General features: G+C 46.7%; 1 long non-coding RNA gene across 1 annotated transcript; it reads right to left on the reverse strand.

Annotated features, from left to right (window-relative positions):
• Nucleotides 1-2,256: 2,256 nt before the first annotated feature.
• LOC136662163 (uncharacterized) lies at nucleotides 2,257-7,401 on the reverse strand. The gene is made up of 3 exons (XR_010794970.1): nucleotides 7,335-7,401; nucleotides 4,909-4,998; nucleotides 2,257-2,518 (listed from the first exon to the last, which is right to left on the reverse strand). It is a non-coding gene; the product is annotated as an uncharacterized lncRNA (long non-coding RNA).

Genomic DNA, 7,401 nt, shown 5'->3' on the forward strand with positions numbered 1-7,401 from the left:
GGAAGAGAAGGTGAAGTTGAGAAGAGAGTAGTGGGATAGAGCAGTGGTTCCCAATTGTTTTGGACTGGTGGCTCCCTTGACCTCCTGGGACATTTGCCATGGGTTCCCAATAGGGTTACAATACTATGCATTGTATATAGCAGTAGGTTTTTCATGAGGATTCCGCGGCATCCTTGGCTGGTTTCCGTGGCTCCCCAGCCATGGCTCACAGTTTGGGAACCACTAGACTAGAGCGTCAAAGATACTCATAGCCTGCCAGTCTCCTCCATTCCTCCTCTTCCATCACTCTCAAGTAGGAAAAGGGCAGGAGGTCTGGGCAGGAGGTCTGGTCTAGAGGGTAGAGCCTCCGTTTGCCTGAAGATAACATCCACAGGTCACCAGTTCGAGGCCACCGGCACCGTGTGACCTTGAAGCAGCTGACAAGCTGAAGCCGAGCTATTCCATCTGCACTGAGCGTGGGAGGATGGAGGCCAGATCAGAACAAAACATCTGAATTGTTGTGGCTCTTGAAAGATAGAGCTTTCCTTCAATTGTAAAAATCCCTATGGGGATTTAAATTAGCCTGCCTATGTAAACCGCCTTGAATAAAGTCTGAGGAGAAATCTGAGGACCTAGAAAGGCGGTATATAAATACCTGTAGTTTTGTAGTAGTATAGAAAAGCAGAGGCTGGCCCATCACTAGGTAAGGGGACAGCATTTGGCACACCACTTTGGGCACTGAGGTGTCCTTGGCTCTATATGTCTGTATGTAGAATTGCGTATTTTCCAAATGTGACCCTGTTACATCAGCTTTGTTCCTGGTTAATCTTGGGCCATTTTTTGGCCTCTGTTGGGCTCTCTGCCCCTTTTATCACTGGGCTCTGTTCCAGAACCAGACCTTCCCACCCTGCCAGTCAAGAGCTGGCAGTTCTGTGACATCACCAGACTTTGCCTCAGGAATCTCAGGTTTGGCAATGCATCAAAACCAGGAATGCTATTGTATGTTGAGGGACTGTTGTCCTACCATGATGTTAGCAGATACGGTCATGAGTCAGAACCCGGAGCTAAAGCTGTTAGGGAGAGTCTCTGTGATCAAAGCTGAAGAACTGCTTCCATGGAATTGAACGCTGATGCCTGTCTAGGGCAGCTCCTTCCCAGTTTTCTAGTTTCAGGGCTTCCTCTCTACATGGACGTGGTTGCTTGCACCTCTGCTGTCACGGGGTTGGACAAGTCGCTCTTTTTCCTTTAAAAGAAATTTTAAGTTGGTTTGTTAAGTAGAAAACGGAGGCTATTCAGGTGTGGTTAATTTGTAATTTGGAATATAAAACCTGGGGGTGGGTTCACAGAGGAAGAAGAGAAGCTAGGGTTGGCACTCCTTATGCTGGAGCATGTTAGAAGGCAACTTATGGAGCTGTGCTGTTGACTGTCCTGTAATGTGGGTAATTCAGTAAGCTTACGATCCTGTTGGATAACAACCCAATCCTGAGCTGCCCATTGCGCTGGGACTGTCATGGCGCTGAAATTGTTGCTGTGGCATCCTGTGCGCGACAAGGCAACCGCCGGTGGCTTTCGTCCCCTTCCTTTCGTCCCCTTCCCCCCCAAGTAAAGCAAGTAGCCCCGCAATGGCTATTTGAGGCAGGGAGAGGGCGGGGAGGAGGCATGCTGGGGGGAAGGAGTGGGGCAACCCAACAGGGAGGCTCTGGATGCAGAGGAATGGAGCTCTGCCAGTCCGCCTCCCTCCCACCCCGCTCCCTCCCCCAGCATGCCTCCTCTAATCTTTCCTTGTAAATAAAGTTCTTCTATTTTAATTTCATTTTATTGAACAAGGGAATGTATTTCAAAAGAACTTGGCCGCTTGTGGTGTAATAAGCAGACCACATTATCCTCAAGGGTTAGGTGGATTGGGGCACAATCCCAACCAGGTCTACTCAGAAGTAAGTCCTATTTTGTTCAATGGGGCTTATTCTCAGGAAAGTATGGTTAGAATTGCAGCCTTAGACTCGTAACAGAGGGTATGGGTTGTATCCTGCCAGGGTTTAGAATTTCCCTAATTTGCCCATGACTCTTTGGGTGATAATTCTGACATCTACCCAGAGGGTTGGCCCTACTGCGCAGTGTTGTAGGGTGGACAAAGGTCCTAGTGTGTCATGCACACAATCAGTAAATCAACAAATCATTACAACAATCAAATATTTTTAGTGCTTTTTTACCTCTGCCATGGCTACTGCTTCTTCCAGGGCAATTGTGATTCCACTGACCTCTGTGACTGAAGAAGCCCAGCTATAGCAGATGGAGGGGATGATCCCTCCATGACTTCTTCTCACAGAGCAATTGGTTGTTCTGTGCACAGGTTTAGAGTTTTCGAACGAACTCTCCTGCAATCTCTCTCTCTCTCACACACACACAAGCGCAAACCCTGCACCATTGTCACAATGTGAGGGCAACACACTTCATTGTTATCCATGGTGCCCATCCTCACAAATCAACCAGGACTGGGAGGAGGATGATTGACGTTCCAACGCAATGAATAGTGCAGGTCCTGTAAATAAACAGATGGTTGAAAAACTATATTGAAAAGCGGAGTCGTCAACACTTTCTCAATTAAAACTGAATTGTAAGAACTCTTGTGTGAGAGTGGGCTTTCACCTTCAGCAACCAAAGGACATCCTCATCCATTGTTACGCCAAGGCTTTAACGTGGCCAAGGATAACGTGGTGCGTGCGATGGCCCCTCCCATCTCTGTTCCTCCTGCCCTCAGCAGGTTAGACTTGGCAGATGGCAGTAGATAAAAATAAATGCAAATCCTCTTGAGTGTGCATCACCAACAGTTTCAACAGTACTATCGAGCTCCAGAGGTTCAAAGTTTAATGCAAAAGCATGAAGCGAACACAATTTATTCTAAATCGATTCACTTGATCTGGTGACCCAGGAGCATTATCGCTGAAGAAGACCCAGGATCAGTAGCAGTCAAAGACACATAGGCAGAATACAGTACTTGTAAAAATAGGTGGTGTCTTTCCTTCTCCGCTCCCTTTGTGATGTAGACCCTCTGAGAGAGATTGTTCTGGGCTTCGCCCGCCCGCATTCCTGACTCATAAAGCATGCAAGAACTCTTGACTTGCTAAGGAATTCACAGAGGTAGCTGAGAAGGTTACGGTACGTGCAAGGCTATGGGAGGAGATGCCCCGTTGCGGAAGTTGCCATTGACCTGAGGAACTGGTAGTGGGGAAGTCAAGGAGAAATGAAAATGCCCACCATGTCGAGAGCCTGAGGGCCCAAACCTACCCAACTTTCCAGCATCGGTGCAGCCTCAATGCAGCCCCAAGGTAAGGGAACAAAGCCATACCTTGAGGAGGCCTCTGTGACTGCCTCCCCACTACAGGATGTAGTACATGCTCCATTGGCACGGCTGCACGGCTGCACACTGGGAAATTGGATAGGATTGGGCCCTGAGCTGGCCCAAAATGTCCAGATGCACTGACTCTTTAATGTTGACTAAATCCTGATCTGCTTCCAGCCAAATACTGATTTGTTGTCCTAACGTATGAAGGCCAATACTATGTTTCTTCAAGCAGGTTGTTTCTTCAAGGACTTTCTCAACCTGGACATGCTAATTTTGCTGTCTTGAGAAGGCATCCCAGTTATAAGAGCAAGGTATTCAACCTGCAACCAACCTATTCAACAACCTCATATGTAACCACAACATGCATTCTTGGTGGAGATCTTGCGCATTTCACATGGATCATTGTACCCTATGAAAAAGTGAACTCCACCTGCTAGGGTAGGGATGAGCAACTGGTGGCCCACAAGCTGGATCTTACAAACTGCTAATAAAATTGTAGGGAAATGGTTGTCTACAGCTTCACTCAAAACAAACAAACAAAAAGATAAATGACGAATTCAGCAATCACTTCACTATGTTTTGGCTCAAGGTTCCAAAACAGTGGGGAAGGGTTGAACAATGTGTCTATTAGTGACCCCCCCCTCCTGTGTGGGTGAGCCCCTTTAAGATGGTAGAGCAAACTTTCAGGACAGTTGATCTTTATTTCTAACCTTTTATGTCACTGGACATCCTTATGGCAGTTGTCCGTGGGTGGAGTTCAGTATTTCCACAATAGTTCCAATTTAGTGATGTACTGGGGGCATTTTGAGAAAACTGACACCCGCAGCAACCTCTGTGCTCCTCACAATGAATTATGCTATTTAGGGGGAATTGTGGGGGACAAAAACAGCAGCCACTGAACACATTATGACTGGTTCTGATCTTCTGTGGAAGAGAGGATCAATGGCAGTAATCAGTGGTGAGCCCTCTTGGAGCCTGTGGACCTGGGTTTCACTGGTCACTGATTCCAGGCTGGTCCCAATGGCATAGCTAAGGGGGCTGGGGGTCAATTTCCCCAGGAGCCACACGGGGGTGGGGGGGGTCATTTGGAGGCCTTCTGAATTACGGGGTGCATAACCTCTCTGACCCTCAGAAGATGTCCTGGAGGCCTTAGAAAGGCACATCTGTTTTTTGCCAGAAACCCAAAATGCCTTTCAAAGGCCTTCCGAGGGGAGTGTTAAAAAATGTTGTGCCCTCAGATGCCAGCTGACATAGCTATGCCACTGGTTCAGGGGCAGTGTCAGCATCACTGGGCAGTGCTGGGACAGGCCATTAAAAAAAAACAACTCACTGCTGTGACCTGAGTCTACCTCTGTACCTATAGCCTTCATTTGGTGGTGACAGAGTCACACACTCAGAGTCCACCAAGGCTGGAGGAAGCCCTTTAAAGCATGGAGCCAATGGCCCCTGGAATCCTGGCCAGAGCTTTTGTGTGCATCATGTGGGACCAAATGACGAGTGAAAGCAGACCCCCTTCAATAAGATCAGAGCTGCCCATCCCTATGCGCAATAATAACCTTATTGCTGCTGTTCTCAAAAACACTTACCTTGGCGTGTGAGACCAGCAAAGGAGTCCTTGATCTTGGCACACTGATTGTGAAGAATGGCAGGAGTTGACAAGGTACATTTTTAACTGACTAGGAATCAAAGAAAAAAAAATGCTATCAGTTTCTTCTCTCTGGACCACTGTCTTTTTTCCCCCCCATATGTAGCAAAACCAGACAAAATGTGTTTGAGTCTGATTAATGGTCTGCAATGGTTACCTGTCAGCAGTTGACAAAGAACTTGTTTAATTTTGTTTTTTTTTAAAAAAAAAAAACCCCACAAAAACCTCAGCCATGAAGCTTGGCTCAGGTAAAAGAACAGTGATGTGATTGTCTGAGACTAGAAGCTGCCTCTATCCTTTGCATCTCATCCTGTTTTATTTATTTTTTTAAAAAAACGTTGATCCTGCTTTTAAATCTGCATTCTCAAAGCAGTTTAAAGAAGATGACAATAAATAACAATAGGAAAAAATGATTTAAAAAAAAAATAATGGAATAGTAGTAAGATACTCCCAATTAGTAGCTCTAAAGATTTCATGCAAGGGCACATGACACTTCAACCTTACTGAGGCTAAGTGGGTCTTGATCAAGCCAGTGCCTGCATGCAGAGTCTCGAAAGACTATTTTATAAGCCTACAGCACCCGGTATTCCCAGGCGGTCTCCCATCCAAGTACTAACCAGGCCTGACCCTGCTTAGCTTCCAAGATTAGGCATGTGCAGGGTAACAGTTGCTGTCGGGCAGTGACATCATGTTACACTGTGATGTCACTTCCAGGTTCTCCCTGGAGGAAGAGGCACTGGCAACTTCTCACCCCCTCCTGTGCCTTCTCTTGTGGGTGCCCCCCACAAGAGTGGATGCCCCTTCAAAAGGAAGCGTCCACATTAGAAGGAAGTGGGGGGGGGACAAAGCCACTGCAATGAGCACCCTCTCCTTTGGGAGAACCATAAGTGGCACAAGGCAGTCACTTCTGGGCTGTACCCACTGGAGGAGGTGCTGGTGGCTTTGTGCCTCTTTTGCATATCACCCAGGGTAGCTGCCCATCAGGCTCCATCCTAGTTACACCTCTGCTTGTATGGGAGACCTCTCAAGCACTAAGTAGGTAAGTAAACATGATTTGGAGCCCTCTTCCCTGGACTTCCATTGTGAAGCTTGCAGCTTCCCTGCTCCACGTTGCTTCTCCATGTTGCTTCTTGAGCATCTCCTGCCCTGTTCACTTCAAAGAGAAATGACACAAGCCAAGGACTCTGTATGCTGCATTCATCGTAAGTCAAGGGGAAGGGGGCTGGGGGTATGCCTTCTCGTTTTTCCTCACACCCTCCCCCTCATCCTGTTGGAAGTTGAAAAATCACTTAGAAGGACTCTGGAGGGCGGAGTGTAATGTTCAGACACCTAAAACTTTCTCCCTGTCCCTCTCAGTAGTTCTTGCAAGAGGTGGGGGTGGTGGTCTTAATTTTATTTCCTTCCACCCTTCCTAGCACACGTTCTTTTTTTGTCTCTTTTGATCCATGAATAAAACCTTTCCTTTGGAAACTATGTCCAGGTCTCCCCCCCCCCCCAAAAAAAAAACACTTCAATGGGGTATCAGGTATTCAGGTGTGGTTTTTTTTTTAGTTTGTTTTTTAAACAAGGCTGATGCCGACACCTCTTGCAGCTTCTGTCTCCTAGTGCAGCAGTTCTCAAACTGTGGTTTCTGTGGCCCACCAGTGGGTCACGACCAAATTTTTTGGTGGTTCACAAAACTGACAGGGTAGATGAGGCTATGTACATCAAGGGTTAAACAACCTGCTACTGTGGGGGGGGGGAAGCACTGCTGTCAATCACTTTGATAGCCACAGAAATCAAAGTAAAGTGAAACTTTTTTGTGGTAAAGTGAAACTTTTTTGGCGGGGGGTAAAGTGAAACTTTTTATGCTAAAAAGGTTGAGAACCAGTGTCCTAGCAGCTTCTTCCCCCGTATAGGATCAAAGCAGTTCAGCAAGGGCTGCTAAGGAAATGTTTGCCTGTCCTAACTCTCCGCAACATTAGGGCAGTTCAGTGGTTTCTTGCTACCACCAACACCTCCACAAAAACCCATTACTTAAAAAAAAAAAAGCCCTAAACATTACTGCTTCCAACATGTCCTCCCTTTGCTATCCTCCAAAGGGAGCTCGATCAGAGGTTTTTGTTTAGGTTCTCATTCATTGACAACGAATTGATGAAAAGCCTGATGATTAATCACCTAAAAGGCCATTGTGAGAGTTGCCCGTTGTCTAAATCAAAGGCTTGGCTCTTTGTGACTTCGACAGACACCACTTTGGCTCCCTTTTGCAGTTGAGCATCTGCAAGCTTTTGTTTCTGCTGATTATGTCCCACGCCACATAAAAGTCATTAACAGTTCCATTTCAGAGGAGTAAGGAATGCAAATGAGGTAATTATAAGCTCCACTTACCTTTGTCACCCTTGTTGCATTACGTCTGCACAAATACCTCATGGTGTGATCTGAACTGGAAACATTG

Source organism: Tiliqua scincoides, chromosome 11, assembly GCF_035046505.1.
Source record: "Tiliqua scincoides isolate rTilSci1 chromosome 11, rTilSci1.hap2, whole genome shotgun sequence".
Classification (NCBI taxonomy): Eukaryota; Metazoa; Chordata; class Lepidosauria; order Squamata; family Scincidae; genus Tiliqua; species Tiliqua scincoides.